The 18058-nt window shown below is 44.5% G+C and overlaps 1 long non-coding RNA gene across 2 annotated transcripts; it reads right to left on the bottom strand.

Moving 5' to 3' along the window:
• Window positions 1-4110: 4110 nt before the first annotated feature.
• On the bottom strand, window positions 4111-15559 carry LOC121133654. Of its 2 annotated transcripts, none has more exons than XR_005870593.1 (4): window positions 15332-15559; window positions 6658-6815; window positions 5356-5483; window positions 4111-4393 (listed from the first exon to the last, which is right to left on the bottom strand). It is a non-coding gene; the product is annotated as an uncharacterized LOC121133654 (long non-coding RNA). The 2 variants fall into 2 exon arrangements; XR_005870594.1 differs by having other exon boundaries at window positions 5267-5483.
• Between the last annotated feature and the right edge of the window lie 2499 nt (window positions 15560-18058).

The raw sequence follows: 18058 nt of genomic DNA on the forward strand, positions 1-18058 counted from the left end.
TGGTGGACATTTCATCTTAGAGCCTGCACATGCCATCAGTCTATGCTATCTGTAAATCCAGGCACTTAGGCAGTAAATGACAGCTACTGTTATGTGACATAAATGATATAATCAGAGCAGTCCTTATTTTCTAGTATGTAATTTAAGATAAAATCTATAGAATTGTTTTTCTGTATTTTGTTTCACCAAAGAGATCAACATTACCTTGTGTTCAGTTTAAGTAAGAGACATCAGCCTTTTTAGATTTATTTCGAAAAACAAAAGTCATATTTTAAAACTTTTTTATTTCCTTCCATTTTGGAAAAGCAATGAGAATCAATCAGATGAAGCATCCATCTGGCTTTTTTTTTTTTTTGCTGCTCATGCTAATTTCTTCCTGGTGACCTTGGAGTCATTTATAGCTTCCTTTGAAGATCAGAGAAACCTAGGTTGCTTATTGCCCTGATCTTCATGAAAAAAAATCTATGGCAGATATTTCTGATCTCAAAAGAATACATCAACTCATATGAAACTGCTCAGTTATGAGGCCATGAAAACAGAGGTCGTTGCTACTGAAGAATAGATTACTCCAGCTTCATCATAAATAGGATGTTCTCCTTGGAAATACCCAGGCGGGTTTGCATTTTGAATACACACCAGCTGTGATGTAAAAGAGCAGCCTAAGCCTTTGGATTCCCGTACTTAGTCTGCTGGCCTTGCTCGCACAGCAGGGAATGGGAAGGAAATTGTACCACAAGAATTTCAACATAAAAATTTTATTCTTATACTCAGTGAAATGGATTAAGTAACCAAAAAAGAATGCTAAGCACTTTGGAGCATTAGTTCCAATGACTCTAGTCACCAGGGCATGCCACTCATCACTCTATAGTCACCACAAGCCCTGTCCATATTATTACCAACCCTGCTGAAATCCAAGCACTCCTGACATGGTAACTCCAATTTATAAACCCGTACCTACAAGATTTCATAAAATATGTTTTCCCTTGAAATGCAGGGTTTAAGGCAATCAGTACTAATTAGCAGGGAGAAACCTCAGAGGTGTCGTCAGCTGTCACGTGACTGGAAGAGAAGGCAGCTGCTCTGACACTCATGGGATCTGAGTCCCAGCAGCTCTGACCTTCTGTTCTCGCAGGCCAGACTTCAGGGAATGAGGCTCCTGGACACATCTGCCATTTATTTCATAGCTTTACCCAGGCAGTCAGCTGGGCTGCCAACCATGCCTGTACACGCTTCTCCACTCCTATCTAGTTTTCCTGTTCAGTGTGTCTTGTCAGGTTTCTTAATGCTGTTAAGAGACACCCTGACCATGACAACTCATAAGTGAAAACGTTTAACTGTGGTGACGTCTTGTTTATACTCTAACAAATAAAGCTTGCCTGAAGCTCAAAGGGCAGAGCTAGCCACTAGCTAACCATAGAGGTCTGGAGGTCTGTACAGACAAGACAGGAAGTGAGATGGCGGGGCAGAAAGAAGAATATAGGGCGAGAGGAGACAGGAGCTCAGGCTCTTTCCAGACTGAAGATTTGGTAGAGGCGAGAGCTCTAGTAGCTGACGACAGCTCTGTTTCTCTGGTCTTTCAGCTTTCACCCCCTGATATCTGATTCCAGGTTTTTATGTTTAAGACCAATTAGAACGTGTGCTACACTGCCCGCCATGGATATACGGGCTTCTCTACTCCTGTCTAGCTTTCCTATTCAGTGTGTTGATGGGGGAAGTCCCTCTGCGTAGACATTGATGAATAAAGCACTGTTGGCCAACAGGGAAGCAAGATCGGTGGGACTAGGAGTCACAGAGGATTCTGGAAATGTAGTCAATAGTAAGAGAGTCATCGCCCGTGTGATCACGGGAAAGGATGCATGAGGCTGTGTCCTCAGTAAGATAAGATCTTATAAAAAATACATATTAGTAATTATGGGTTAATATTTAAGTCAGAGCTAGCCAATAAGAAACAAAGCAAACGGCCAACAGCTTCATAATTAATACAGTTTCTCGTGTGTTGTTTGGGGGCTAAAGTGATGACGGGACCCAGAAGACTACATGTTACAGTGTGTCTTAGGTTCCTTAATGCTGTGAAGAGACACCATGACCAAGTCAACTCTTGCAAAGGAGATCATTTAATTGGGGTGGCTCACAGTTTCAGAGGTTCAGTCCGTTATCTTCATGAAGGGAGCATGGCAGCTGCAGGCAGATGTGGTGCTGGAGTTGAGAGTGCAGCATCTTCCAGGCAACAGGAAGTCGACTGACTCCCTGGCTGTTATTCCAAGCGTAGGAAACCTCACAGCCCATCCCACAGGCCACACCCACTCCAACAAAGCCACACTTCCTAAAAGTACCACTCCTTTGAGATTATGGAGGGCCAGTTACATTCAACGGCTGATGACTTTGAAGAAATCCCTTCTCAGTTGTCACTAATGTCACTAATCCTTCTCAGGATGGTTAATCACTGCCTGAGAAGCCTCCTTCTAGGGAAGGCTTCAGACCTGTTCTGGCCAGCCCCTTCATGAGTGTCCCTCAGAAAGGACAGCATTAAGAACTGAGCCCTACGTCACTCTCAAAACTGGAGCAGGCCTTTGTAGTCTATGACTGGTGCCTTTCCCTGATCTGGGGAATAGAACCAAAACTCTCGGATTCTCCCATTTTCAATTAGAGAAGAACAGTAAAGTAAAGAAAGTTCCAGGTGGACAGGTGTAGGACGAATAATAACAACCCAGAGACAGATGTTGGGGCTAAAGCTGAAGAACAGAGAAGCCAAGCAGCCAGGCCACTAAAGAGTCTGCACCTCTACCAACACTCAGACCGAAGGGGAAATGGTGCCCTCTGATTGCATCTCCAGACTGCACTGCTCCTCAGACGGCCTAGGCTGCACTGAGCTCCTGTCTCCTCCTGCCTTGTATTCCTCTCTCTGTCCAGCCACACCACTCCTGTCTCCACCTCCCTTGTGCTGGGATTACAGGCAGGTCATCCCGAATGCTGGGATCAAAGGTGTGAGCTCTGTTTCTCTTTTGGACTGATTCACTCTGGTGCAGCCCAGGCTGGCCTTGTACTCACAGAGATCCACCCTGCCTCTGTGTCCTGAGTGCTGGGATTAAAGGTGTGGCCACCACCGCCTGTCCTCAGTGACTTAGGTGTGTAGTTTAACTAGAGGCGTAGCTCTTAACTAGTAGCTTAGTTCTGCATTCTGACCTCCAGGCAAGCTTCATTTGTTAGATCACAAACAAAATATCACTATAGACAAGGACTTTAAACTGCTTTTATTTAAGTACTGAATCTTCCCAGGTAAGTGTGTGTAGGCAAGTGGATGCTCAGAAAACCTTTCATGAAGGATGAGCTGGGGATCTAGGCAAGGAAATGTTCCCCTGGGGAAAACGAGGAACAAAGTCATCAGGCAGGATAAATGGAAGGGAGAGGGAGGAGGAGGGGGCGGGTCTTTCAGTTTGGTCTTAGCCAATAAGCATCACTGCAAAGCAAAATCCACATAACCCTGTATGATACTGGAGATGTTGCTTAGCCAAGATTAAAACAAAAATCATTCTGGCAATGAAGACAACAGTTTTCTATAATTTTGTTATCAATATTTAGTGTTTCCTCTATACTAAGCAAAATGGACTCTTCATAGCCTCAATTAGTTCTAGAGGATCTGTAACTCATGTGGCATTTTATCGGCTGTTAAAATTAATCTGACCTTTGTTCTCTCACCCAACAGAGCCTCTTCACCGAGCACCTTCAAAGCATCCCCCTTCGGCAAATGTGAGCCAATGCCTCGCTTCACTTGTCTAGAGCAATTCCAACACTCTTGTCGACGGCATGGCGCCGTTCCTTGTGTCCGTTTCAGAGGTGAAGAAACTCGTGTCCAGAATGAAGTCAGGATCAAGGAGCAGAGAAAGCATCCCAGACGGGTAGACCCCTGCGGCACATGTTCAAGTTATGCTCAATAGCTCATGACTCTCTGACCCTTTAGCCATTATCACAAATGCTAGATATGCACAGTAGTTTCCAATTTGAAAACACTCAGCAAATCATCTTTATTAATTGTTTATTTTCCTCTCCATGTATGTGAAGTCACTAAAGTTGATCGTTAAGCCAAATAGAATCAGCCCTCTAGAAACTAGCTAGAATTTTGAGGTTTTTTATTGTCAAAATAGGGAAAGAGGTTAAAGACGGTGGAGAGACTGTAGTAGTTGGAGACTTTCCTTGGCAGGAGCACGGAGCAGCGAAAGTTCTCTTCTGTCGGGCAGGTTATTGTGAGTGCAGAGAAGCTTACAGTTGGAGAGACATGCCGGTACGTACATATAACTCTCAGTCACGCGACGAGTTTTTGCTGAGCCGTTGCCATGCGGGAGTGCGCGTTCTGGTGCCTTAATTGCTCAGTGGACAAATGCGAGCACTCTGGTACCTGCGGATGACACACCAGAGCTGTTAGAAAGAGTTAGAGAAGGTCTTGTAGAGCAGACGCTCCATTTGAGAACTGCATGGGAGATTGCCAAGGGGATACTCACAGTAGATGGGAAAACATTTCCACCCCAGGAAGACTGAGTGGGTGGAGACGGGAAAGAGGGACAGAATCACTCTGAGAATGTAAAGTGGTTTGGTATTGAGGATTCAAAGTGTGTGTGTGTGTGTGTGTGTGTGTGTTGTGTGTGTGCGCGCGCGCATGTGTGCATGCCTGCTCGCGTACTGACATGCAACCTCGAGTCGCTTTCTTTTGTAGCATGCAAGTGACTGAGGGCCTCCTAGGACCTGAGCAGAGGAGTCCTGCGCCGTCTGTGACAAGGCCTGGGGCGGCGGTATCGAAGAGACAGGCTGAGGAGCACTTACACCAGTGGGGAGGAGGGGGGGGGAATGCAATGATTGATCACGGCTTGAAAGAACAGAAAATCAAGAGTGCAGAACAAAGGAAGGGAAGGAGGACGGATCTAAAATGACCAGAGGGGACAGACAGCGAAGGCAGAGGGGAGCCTGGGAGAACAGGAGGGCGGAGTCCAGGAGGCACAATCGTCTTCTATCTATGCATGCACGGTGGGGACTAACAGAGGTTAGGCAGAGCATCTGGTGCGGGGTATGTACCTAACAGCTGCCGCGGAGATCTGTCCGCTTGACCTTTAGTCCAGAGCAGAGTGGAGAATTCCGAGTGATGTGTGTGTCCTTTCTCTTGCAACACGCCCTCCCTCCCAACCCTCTCATGCTGTCGCATCGACTATTTTGAATTCAGCTTCTGTGTTTGTAAGTTTTGGGACGGGCCCTAGGTATGACATTGAAGCACACAAACCTTCAGGTCCGCCCTTGGCCTTACACGCGAGTGTAGCCTCTTGATGGGTTTGTATTTTTCCCTCTTGATGGGTTTGTATTTTTCCGTACCTTCGACTCTGCTTCCTCGGTGGTGATTCTCGAGGGTGAAAGAATCCATACTGGAACCAAATGTCTCTTTCCCCGAGATTTTCAGCGAGAAGACGCTTAGGGAAAGGTTTGGTGTGGAGTTTTAGCCACTGTGAGAAAGACATGGGGTCGTCAAAGGTCTCCCCACTGCGTTTCTAAGACAGCCTCTTGCGGTGAGGTAACCCTTGCCAGAGGAAGAGGATGCTAACTCGATGTAAAAACTGTCTGGACTTCCCTCCTATAGTCATACTAAGCCCTTGGAAGAGTTAAAGGTCACAAACATTTATTACATTGGTAATGCTCTTTTTGGAAATCATATTTCTGGCAGATTTCAATGTACTTAGCTGCTAACACAATAGCCAAAGAGCACCATATCCTCTGTCTTGTTTGATGCCAATTATTCTGTCACCGTTTCGTTTGGAGCTGTTGGAACACCTTCAAATGCGGTTCAGGACAGACAAGTTCAACCCTACAGAGGCCGTATATCTCCATGTCTCCTGAATCAGCTGTTTCCTATTAAATCTTTAAGCAATATTAATGACTGTCTGCTGTGCAGCCAAGTGGTTTCACCATGCTCTTGATTCAATTCAGCTCCCGAAAAGGAAAACAATCTCATTAATCATTTTTTTAAGATCCAGCTTATGCATGTTGTATAGATATTTTATTTCCTGAGACAGTCTCTGCCGAAGTTCTCTGATGTAAAAAGAAAGACTGGCTCATTGGCTAAAAAAAAAAAAAAAAAAAAAAAAAAGTTGTTATGAACTACGGTTTTCAAAGCAAAAGCAAATGACAAGGGGACTTGTCTACTCTGATATGCGACTGGAAGCCATATTCATTTTTGTTCACTGTATCATTTGTAATACGTTATGCTTTATGAGTGTGTTTTGTATCTCATGTAAATTAGTTATGCTCATAATCCTCTATTTACATATAAGCCTCGGGGAGCAAGTTTCCTAGTAAATGCATTGTGAGAAAAGATCTTTTCACCAAAACAGAAGAGGAAGTGCGTCAGCCCAAAGATATCCCAACAGCAGAGACCCAGGGCCAGAGGCCTGCTTGGGTCCTGGCCAAAAACCTCCGTGACAAGGTCCCGAAAGACAGGAAGCAATTGGTTAGCAAAGTTTTCCCTTTAAGCTCAATGTGAGTGATACAGTAAATGTGGAAGAAAAAAATCTGTAGTATGCCTCTAGAAAAATGATGTGAGCAGACAATTAGTACGGTGTTTGCAGGAAAGCCGTCTAGAAGAGGCAGCAGCATTACCCAAAATCACGATGGAAAACTTACCAGTTAAGAGCTGGGCACGGAAGTGGTGGTGTCGAAATAATCTACTCCGGGCCTGGTATGGCTTCACTTTCACTGAGGCACTCTCAAGGCCCATTAAGTAGGAGAGACTTCTCATGTAACGGAAGTCTTAGTCTACTTGAATTGCTGTAATGAACATTCTGTAGGTTAAAAAAAAAAACATACCAATTATTTGTCAAAGTTACAGAGGCTTAGGAGCCCATGACCAAGAGGCTGGCAGATTCTGTGCTTGGCAAATTTGAAGACCGCCATCTTTTTTTTTTTCCTATAGCCTCTTATGAGATGGGGTAGGTATGGTCTCTGGGGTCCCTTCTTATGTGGGCATTATTTTTTGTATAATGAAATGACCTCCTGTAGTAATTACATTTCTCATTCCTGTGACAAAATCAATGTAAGGGATGGCAGGTTTCTTTTGGCTCACGGTTTGAACAAGCAGTCTGTTGCTGGGGGACATGGGTGGACCCCTGAGCACAAGTGAGTCCAGAACATACTATCCACAGTCAGTACGTGAGGAGGTGGATGCCGGAGCTCAGCTTGCTGAATCTTTTTACTCAGTCTGGGATTCCCAACCTAGGGAATGCTTCGACCCGCAGGTAGGTGATCCTCCTACTTCAATCAGACTTCCTCGTAGATGTAGATGTGCCCAGAGATTTGTCTCACAGGTGGTTCTAGATCCTGTCAAGTTGGTAGGCAGTATGAACCACCCCACCCCATCCCCCAAAGGCCCCACATTCAAAGAGAATCACATGTAGCAATAGCTGAGCTGAATCTAGGGATATCCTAACAATTCATAACTATCCCTTACATTATCAACATAGGGACAGAGAAAGAGAAGAAATTCGCTCTTTCTTCCCACATCACTGATACTAGTGCTCTTATGAGCTCTCATGCATTATAATGCATGAATCTAATTAGAGGTCTTTGAATTACAGATCTTGGTTTTATGTCGAGAAAGACGAGAGAAGTGGAGAACAATGAAAATATGATTGGAATATAACACGAATTTTCAAACAAGTGGGATAATTTGCTGTCCTACAAATTTCAGACTTGCTAGACACACAACCATAGCCACAAGAGATAATTCCTTAAAATGAATGTCTGTTATCAATAACATTTATCTATCTGTCTATCTATCATCCATCTATAGCTATCACCTATGTATCTATCTATCTATCTATCTATCTATCTATCTATCTATCTATCATCTACCATCATTTATCTTTTCAGTTCTGAAGAACCCTGGCAATACATACAGATATACACTATTTTCACACTGAACACTAATCCAATGCAGAAATATATTATTTTAAGCAGTTTGGTCTAGGTAGACCAGTTGTATTTGGATTTCCTTTGTGAGTGTTATCCGGGAAACAGGTCTCAGCACATTGTACTGGACTTCTCATGGAAGTGCTTGATCAGTTTTGCTTAGATGCGATTCACAATAAAACTTGACTCTGCGGAATCCCTGCCATGTTTCCTTTTAGAAGCTCTTCAAGCCAACTTTTCGTGAGAATGTGTGCAAAGAAAGGTACCATGGCAACCAGCAGAGTCTGAACATTCGAAGGGCACTTTGATGAGACATACATCACAAAGTTAAGTATCATCAAACATATTCATCATTTAAAAAAAAGTCAAGCAATTGGTTCATCATAAACTATAAAACATTCAATTAAACTGGAGACTTAAAAGGATCTCTAATCTGGCCTATACATTTTACAAATAAGCTAAACAGAAAAATGAAGTTGATTTCCAGTGCTGGTTTCGGTCAGCTTTCAGACCGAAGTCTTTAAAAAGCGTGTCAAGCTGTGTCCTATGTACTCAAAAATGCCCAAGGGCTTCTGCACTCACTCTGAGAGCGCTCTCAAGTTATACAAGGACGTACTTGATCTGGACTTATCCCTACTCTACCTGGTTATCACTTTAGCCTCATCCTCAGCTGTTATTCTCCTAGTGTGTGTGTGTGTGAGAGAGAGAGAGAGAGAGAGAGAGAGAGAGAGAGAGAGAGAGAGAGAGAGAGAGAGAGAGAGAGAGAGAGAATGTACTGGGACTTTTGAAGAATTGGTCTGTGCAATTGTGGTGCCTGGCAATCCCGAGACCTGCAGGGCAGGCTGCCAGGCTTAAGGCCAGGGAAGAGCAGGTATTTCAGCCTAACAGTTGACAACGTTACACCCACCTAGCTCCTCACACCTGTAGCATACCCCTTCCTGTGAATTCTGCAGGATAGGCTACCAGGATAGAGACCAAGGAAGAGCTGGCTTTCAGCTTGAGTCCGAAGTGGCAATTTGAAGATGGACCTCTTCCTTCCCCAGAGAGCATCTGCGTTGGCTTTCAAGTGGTTGGATAAGGCTCCCCATACTGTACTGGATAGTCTGTTTCCAATCAAGTTTATGTATTTAAATGCTAACCACACCTGAGAAACACCTCAAAAGCAACTTCTAGACAGATAATTGACCTAGCTACTAGATACCATGGCCTAGCAAAGTTAACACAAGAAGTTAACAATCAAGGTGGTACAGTTTGGTTGTGAGCCTAGCCTTTAATGGCTGAGCCATCTCTCCAGCCCTAAGGTGGTATAGTTTGGTTGTTGACACAGCAATGAAGAGGCCTGACCTAATAATACTGATAGGCACTTCAGTCTCTGGAAGCAGAACAGGGGTGGCCCTGGAATCATGAAGGAGCAAGTTGGCATAGCACAGTCTTTGGCTGTTAGAACAGGTTAAGGAATGGCAACTAAGATCATTGTGTATTGTGGCATATACAGGCAGTCTCCCGTCAGCAATTATGTGGACTCCACTAATGGTGGGACGAAAGAAGGCTTTAAAATTACATCTATACATGATGGACAGACCTTTTCATTGTTATTCCTCAAGCAATATTGTACCATAGCTATTTTATATAGCATCTAATTGTATTAGGTGTTACAATCAATCTAAAAGTGATTGTGCATTTGTGGATTTTGACTCTGTCAGAATTCCACGAATGATTTCCTCAGATACTGAAGGGTGGCTGGGTTTGTTTACTGGTCAAAACACCCATTTCTTCTCTGACCGGTTAATATGTATTCTATATGCCTATGATTATTCAACATATATTTATGTCTTTCCTTAATTTCTGATGTTGAAAACAACCTTAGAAAAACGTCATGAGTCTGTTGGCACTACTTAAACTATTTTTTTACATTCTTATTTGTGTGTCTCTGTGTGCCTGCATGTGGGCATTGCGTGTGTGCGTGTGTGTGTGTGTGTGTGTGTGTGTGTGTGTGTGTGTGTGTGTGTGTGTGTGTGTAAGACTGGTGCATGCCTCATGGTAAGTGTAGGGGATCAATGGCAACTTGCAGGGGTTAGTTTTTGCCTACCACACCACACGAGGTTCTAGGGATCAGTTTCACGTTGTCCAGTTTGGTGAGCGGTGGCCGTGACAAAGAGCTGTCCTTTCACCATGGTCACGGGTAGCAGGCTGATCACATGTGATTTCAGTGAGATCCAGTGCTCACCGGTTCTGGCGTCACATGTGGAAGATTACACCTCACAATACAGCCTCCGTAACAGCCTGGCGTGTCAAAGTAGGTCAGCAAAACGTTACCCTCCTGCCCTCCTGATTTGGAAGTCACACACACACACACACACACACACACACACACACACACACACACACACACACTTTTCCTTTTCCTTTTTTCAACTCTGCATAGTTAGAATGTTTGTCAGGATAATCGCCAAGGCCAATTATGGGCAAGGCCTGGTTTTCTTAGAAGGAGATCTGTGTATTTTGTACCCACAGCTACTGTTTGACCATCTACAAAGTGCAAGGTACAACTGTGATTTCAGTGAGCCTTCTCTTTATTTTGTGAAATTCCTGGTGTATTTCTTAAAATATTTTGCTCTAGTATTGTAGTTGTTTTGCTGTTTTTTTTTCTTCTTTATCTAACACATGCTTTCTTCTTGTTTTGTCCTAAAAAAAAGTCTGAGCTAGAGGCTTCTGAGAGATGAGGGTTTTATTTGGGGGGAGGGGAGTGATTTTTGCATGATACTAAAAATTACCACTATCTATTGGGTTCCTACTCTGTTCTTCATACACGCTATTTTTTTTTAATTTTATTTTCCAGTTTAAATTTAGATAAGAAACGAGGTTGCTTCACAAGTCAGTTCCAGGTCCCTCTCCCATTCCCTCCCCTCCTCTCGTGCCCTTCCCCCAATCTCCCCCCCCGTTATCCCCTCATTTCCCCAGGGAGGGTGAGGCCCTCCATGGGGGTGTGCATAGTCTGTCATTTCATATAGGGCAGGGCCTAGACCCTTCCCCAAGAGTTCAGGGTGAGAGTGCACCTCACATTGTTCTATGGGAGTCCAAAGTCCGTCATACACGCTATTTTTAATATTGATAATTTTGACTTTGATACAGTTGAAGTGACTAAAGCTCAGAGTTGTTGAGTAACTTATATAAGATATTCTAGCCCAGAAATGGCAGAGCATAAGATGAACCCAAATTATTAAATGCTGGGCTATTTCTACTCGATCGTGCTAATTACAGCTCATCTTGTCCTTTTAGCAAGAACAGCAGATGATGGTTTTGGAAACATGCTTGTTCTACACATTTAACACAGGCCATCTCATTCGATCCTTAAATACCCTTACAAAGGAGGCAGTGCTCACGCTTTCTTTTATAGAAGAGGCAAATGGAAAGCACTGGGATTCAGAAACGTGGCAAAGTTAAAAGAACCAGTGAGACTGGCTTATAAGGGGGAAGTTCTTATAATTCCTATTCTTCGGATCAAGAGCCAGATTCCCAGAGATCAGTAGTTTGGTGATGCTTACACAGTGGCTAAGTGTCAGAACTCGGCTTCACCGGGCTTCTGATGACAAAGTTCACGGCCTTAGCAAGCGCGTGCGTGATGTAAAATTAGTCTTTAAATGTGAGGCTTATTAATGGCTCTTGATGGATGTAAGAGCTGTGTAATAATAACTCTAAGTGTTTGCTGTGTGTGAAACTTGAAGTGAATGCAGGAGATGCAGAAGAAACTTATTAAGAACACTGACCATTTCAAAGCAGGAAGGATAACTTTGGAACACCAAGAAACTGCACTAAAAGACAATCCAACCAAGCATGTAGAAACCAGAAATTGGATTGCTCTTTGGAAACAAATGCCACAGGCCATTGTAAAGGTATTATTTAATCTGTGCTGTAAGAGTACCCTTTTAAGTTGAAAAATGTTCTTTCTTTTCCTCCATGTGTAATGGCCAAATCTCTTTGGTCACTCTTCCTATCATTTTAAATGGAAGAAACCATGACCTTAACAGTATAATACCACGGCTTTCTGATCTAAAGATTAAGATCCTAAGAAACTCCATTCCTAAATTTCAAATTACTCCTGGCTCTTTCCTTTTTGGAAATGAGCATAAATATTTACAACCAACACTATGTGTTCTTACTGTTCAAGCAGAATGTGACACCTGCACTGATTATCCAGGTCATGTGCTTATAGTCACTAGTAGTCATCGTCTTGCCTGGCAGAAACTCCACTTTTTCATGTTCATGCCATATGAACAGTAGAGTTCGAGACAAATGAGAAATGGCAAAGACATTAAGCTTATGTTCTTGTGGAAGATCGAATTTCAAATTTAAAACTCTATTAGTTTTTAAACGGGGCACTATTGGTCTGATAGTGCTCTGATGTAGCTATCCATGCGGAGGAATTTGTGTTGCTAAGTTTGTATTGGGTATTGTTGAACAGCTCTGCATGCCATGGAGTGTTTTACAAGTTGCTGATCTTTCTACTTCTACTCGGAACTCAATTGGCTGAAATTAAAAATATAGGCGTGGCCAAAAGGTAGGAAGTTCCCCATGTGGACCACCCTAAATCTCCTAGAGATGCACATGGTCCTCCTTGGTGTGTGTGGAACCACGTTTTAAAGTATTCTTTGTTCCTTGTGTACTTCTAGTGAGACGTTTGTCTTCATAAAAATAACATATCCTGTAAGTCCACTTGTTTTACTGACCATACTGATTAATCTATTTAAATATTTACTGATTTTCATTTTGTATGCTTGCCTGCATGGATGCAGGTGTACTGTGTGTGCATGCCTTGTATTTGTAGAGGCCAGAAGGAGGTATTGGATTCCCTGGGACCTGATCCCCATAACTGTGACAGTTCCGAGGGACCGCGTGGATGCTAAGAATTGAACCCACGTCAGCTGTAATAGCAGCCAGTTCTCTCAGCTGCTGAGCCGTCTCTCCAGCTGGCACAGTATACCTAGTGTGTTCTGTTTGTGTACACGTACAGGGCACACAGCATCCCTATCACTGAGTCGTTAAAATGTTTCTATTGGAAGAATAATAACTTTGGGGGAGTTCATCAAGCCCCGGATGAGACATTAATTATACCCCAACTCCGAGAGTAGAGAAGATGAGTGTTGGAGTTCTAAGCATTGGTGTTCAAATGGAGACAAGAATCCTGTGAAGGACGTTGGAGAAGTGCAGCAAAGCAACCCCAGATCGACGCGGAGTGAAGTCCACAGGTGAAATCACAGAGAAATCAATCATCTCGTTACAGTGAAGCTCTTTGCACAGAGAAAGACTCACAATTGACGCACATAAGGAAAAGCCACGATGGTAGTCCACAGCCATCTTGTGAAAATTTGCAAGAAAGGCAAGCATGACGGAGCTGTTAAATTTGAAGGGTACAGGAAGCTCCTTCGGATGTTGAAACAAAATACATCACAGTTAAAAAAAAAGTGGCCGATGACCTTGTGGGGTCAACCGTAGACAATGCTACTGTGAACGGTGCCCACGGACTATGCACCAGGTGCCAAGTCAGGCATTTTATATTTTGCACTGACTGCCACCAGCATCCTAAAGGTTCAGGGTGCTTCGATGTGTCAGCGCAGGCTTTGGAGGCTGGCAATCACAGTCAAATTCTCACTGTGACTCTACTACTGTCTGTTCTTGGGAACCAGGCCAGCGTCTGACGCGCTCTGTCATTGATCTGAAGAGGTCTGCTCTCCCTGTCTCCACCTCTCAGTTTCTACCCAGTGCTCTCCCCGTTGGATGTGGTTGGTAGTCATTGACATCAAAGGACCAGATACAACTCTGGGCTGAATCTGGAATTTGGTCCTTTCATTCCTGCCAACTTTCAGTTAATTCTCTTTATCTGGTCGCCATCGATTCCCTCTGCTTCTGGGACCTAGTCTGCATTATCCAGGAACTAACTCTGATGATGAGCTGAAGATAACAGTAAGTCACAGGTCAGGTTCAGATACTCAAGTGAATTCAGGAAGCCAGACAAAGTTAAGTAAGGGGAGGTCAGGAGTGTTCGGTAACAACTTCAATAGGATGCCGGTGGTGGCATAGTCCACTCATGGAGCCTTTGTAAAGCACAGATCCCTGAAACATAGCGTGACTCCTGATCTTTTCTCATGACACTTTTAGGCACCTGGAGCACAGACATGACCCAGGGCTCGGGCATGTGTTTGTAGTATGGGAAACACAGAAAAGTCAGAAAGGCTCATGGCTCCACAAGGGGTGAGAGACAGAGTCCCTGCAGCGAATGGCAAATGGAAGGGTCTAGATAACCATCAGACCTCTAGGCAGTCCTGAAAACGTATGCTTCCTTCTGTTATAGAAAACATTATTCAATAAATATTTAATATTCCATCAGAGTTACAGTTAAGATTGTCATTTAAAGGCAAAACCAGATTTTGAGGTGAATGTTGGCGCAGTAAATTTTTAATGTGCTGTATGACTGCCGCCAGGCATGAGGGACTGCCTTTCGTGATGGCATTTTGTGTGCGTGTGTGTGTGTGTGTGTGTGTGTGTGTGTGTGTGTGTGTGTGTGTGTGTCCTTTTGACAGTGTAGAGGCTTCCTCACTCAGCAAGCTTCCGAGATGGCCAACAGTGAGCTTCACGCCGTGCTTGTGCAGAGAGTAGGAAGACTCGAAAGTCTCAGTTCTCAGAATCAAGGGAGTGAAAATAGAACAAAGGAAACCTAGACTATAGTGGAGCTATTTTTAGTGTTTGGGGTGGTGTGGCAGATGTCTGTTGTGCACTGTAATGAGTGAATCGGGATGACTCATCCGTTTTATGGGGCTGGGAGGCTTAAGAAGCCCCCACAGAGTTTAACCTTGAAGTGTGACAGAAAATCCAGCAAACACTCTGTGAGTAAAATGAAGCCTAAGAAACTCTGGACCAGGGATATGGGTGAGCTGATATAGAAGGGTGAGGAGCAGGATACAGAGAAAGAACTTAAACAGAAGAAGGAAGAGGAGGAGGAGGAGGAGGAGGGGGAGGAGAAGAAGAAGAAGAAGAAGAAGAAGAAGAAGAAGAAGAAGAAGAAGAAGAAGAAGAAGAAGAAGAAGAAGGAGCACCTGACTATGACATGGTAGATGGATGTTAAATTTGGAGGAAGAGACAGTTTTAGAAAGTGGTCACACAAGCCTGACGGGAAGGAAACTCATTGGGAAAATGACTTAAAAGTAGGACTTTGTTGTGCATTGGAATTAAGAAGAAGGGCGAGTCTGGCTGATTCTAGAATCTTGTCTCAGATGATGGATGAGGTGCCAGCCCATCCGTTAAGATACGGAGCATTTAGAAAAGCTTGAGTGTAGAGATTGGAGATGGTTTTAGGTGCCCGCAAAGAACTAAGTTTAGTAGAATCGGCACTTACAGGAGGGTAGTGGACGTGGCTTTGGGCGTGAAGCAGGTGTCAACCGGAGCTCTCGAGAATTGGGTAAGCTCAGTCAGGAGAACGTATAGGTAGAAAGAAATACAGGTGGATTCCAGTCCATTCCGTACAAACGGTCAGAGAGGAGAAGTGGCTAGCCAACGGGACTAGAAGGGTTGGTGTTATCTGCTCGAGATTCAAGAGCACTGCTTCCGGTTAACCGAAGGAAGCATTAACTGTTGCGAGCACAGAGGTGTCGGTATGGTCGGCTGGTCGGCTGTTGCAGAGGGGTCACGTGGAAGGAGGGAGGTCCAGAGAGTCGGGATGTCAGAGATGACCTAAGCTAATGCAGTGTCAAGGAGCTAAGAGCAGAATCTCTAAGGCAATGCATTGCGACAGGAAAGACTGTTCTGCAGGGGAGCATGCTAGAGAGGGAGACAGGCTGCTCGTGGAGAAACAAAAACTGTCTACAGTTGCCCCTCAGTATGCACAGCGAGACTGGCTCCAGGAACACCTACTAACATTTGCAGGCTCCAGGCAGAATGTGCCGGTATAACCCACACACATTCTCCCACGTACCAGCTCTACCCTGGGTCACCCTTAATAGCTGACACCGAGTTAAGGCTATGTGTGAGGTGCTCACATTGTATCACCCAGGAAATAACGGAGAGCAAAAAAAAAGTGTGCATCCCCAAATATTCCCATTCAGAGGTTTTTTGATTTGAGGATGTGCAACCCTCTGGTATGGAGGACCAGTGGCGTTTTGGTTAGGAAGCTGGATTTGTTTAGGCTTCAGAAGAGGAATCTGTGGATGGATCCTGATGTTGACATACGGGGAATGGAGAACATTGCCTTTGTAGCAGGGTACCAGAGGGGGTAAAGAAAAAGACATTGGTGGAGATGTTAGCCCGGAGTAAGAGGGTTGCTTCTTCCTTTGAGACACGGAGGGGCGGGGTTAGGGGGAACCACAGTCCTGCACACACACAAGCCCTCTTGAATTCATTCTGCCCCTGTTTTCCTTCCTCTTACAGTAAGATGTGCTGAACATTTGAATGTTTTCTTCGGGGTTTTATTCCTCCTCTGATGTTTAATCAAACAGAGGGTGCCGGTTTATTAGTTATGTTTTCATGTTTTCTGCGGTTTTTTTTGAAGATGCAGTCTTTCTGGCACAAGCATTTGCAAATTAAGGGTTATTAAAATCCAGAAGAAGTGAAAAACTCTGATTGCCAGCCTTAATTACCAGCTTTAATTCTCTCGGTTGTACGAGTGTTGGTGTCACAAGGCAAATCCCAAATGTCTGCTTACAGAAGCTAGGATGGTACTGTTTTAAACAACAAAAGCTAAAGTTACTGTCCTTAGTAAGAGGTCCTAAAGTTTGTAACAACCAAACTCCCTTCCGCCACTCTGTTCCTCCCTCCCTCCCTCCCTCCCTCCCTCCCTCTCCCTCCCTCCCTCCCTCCCTCCCTCCCTCCCTCTCCCTCCCTCTCTCTCTCCCTCCCTCCTTCTCTCCCTCTCTCCCTCCCTCCCTCCCTCCCTCTCTCACTCCCTCCCTCCCTCTCTCCTTCCCTCCCTCTCTCCTTCCCTCCCATCTTCGTGCCTTTCCAGTGGTATTTCATTTGTTGTCACCATGTGCCAGGCTCTACGATCGGTGCTGAGAACACAGCAATCAGACATGCTCACTATCCTAGCGGAGCTTAGAATCTAAAGGAGGAGATGGACAGCCAATATGTATACACTCACACACACACACACACACACACACACACACACACACACACACACACACCAAAGAAACAAAGTACTATAAAATCAATACAGTGTGTGATAAAGTGAGGTGTGGGTAAAGGCGAGGGCTCCTTTAAGTAAGGTATCTAGGGAAATGCCTCTTCAAGGAAGCTATGTTTACTCTCCATGAAAGAGCAACACTGTTTTCCCAGTAGGGAGCAAGAGAACATGTCAGGATCCAAGACTGTTGGGAAGGCTACTGTGGTTGTAGACCAAGGAGTCAGGGCCTAGTAAAAGAAAAGGTGGGTGTCAGGTCCTGTTGGGATTTGGGGAATTCGGATCAGATCCAAAGACTGGAAAGGTAGAGGCTTGGTTTGCTTGTGTCTTCTTTGTTACCACTGGTAGACGCATAGTGCCTTTATGCCCCTCTGTGTCTCTAAATAGATGGGATCTTAGGAGCCCTTTCTTCGTGTCTTGCGGAGAGCATCCTTCACGTTGAAATGTGTCTCACGAGGATGGAGAGACTCCGTTCACCCACGTATGCATTTGAATGGCACATGGCCACTAGAATGATCGGAAAGAAGCGTATTGAAAGAACAGGACGTTGAAAGAATTAGTGCAGGAGAGAAATACTGGGGTTTTAGAGGTAAAGGTGGCAGGGAAGACAAAAGCAGAAGGTATCTGAAGTACTACTGTACATTTTGGAGGAGGAAGTGATGGAACAACTGTAGATGTTGGCGTGGTAGATTGAATATTTGAGTCTTTGCTTTCCGTGGTCCCCAGTTGGTGGAACTGTTTGGGAAGGATTGGGAGGTGGCACCTTGTTAGAGGCACTATGTCACAGTGGGCGGGGTTTGGGGTTTCAAAAGCCCAGGCCGTTCCCAGTTAACTCTCTTCTCTCTCTCTGTTTCTCTCTAGCTCTGGCTCTGTCTCCTTCCTGCTTGTAGATCAGATGTGAGTTCTCTGAATCTGTCCCAGCATTATGCCTACCTACCTGTCTGCTGC

The sequence above is a fragment of the Mesocricetus auratus genome, unplaced genomic scaffold, assembly GCF_017639785.1.
Source record: "Mesocricetus auratus isolate SY011 unplaced genomic scaffold, BCM_Maur_2.0 Super-Scaffold_100023, whole genome shotgun sequence".
In the NCBI taxonomy this organism is placed as follows: domain Eukaryota; kingdom Metazoa; phylum Chordata; class Mammalia; order Rodentia; family Cricetidae; genus Mesocricetus; species Mesocricetus auratus.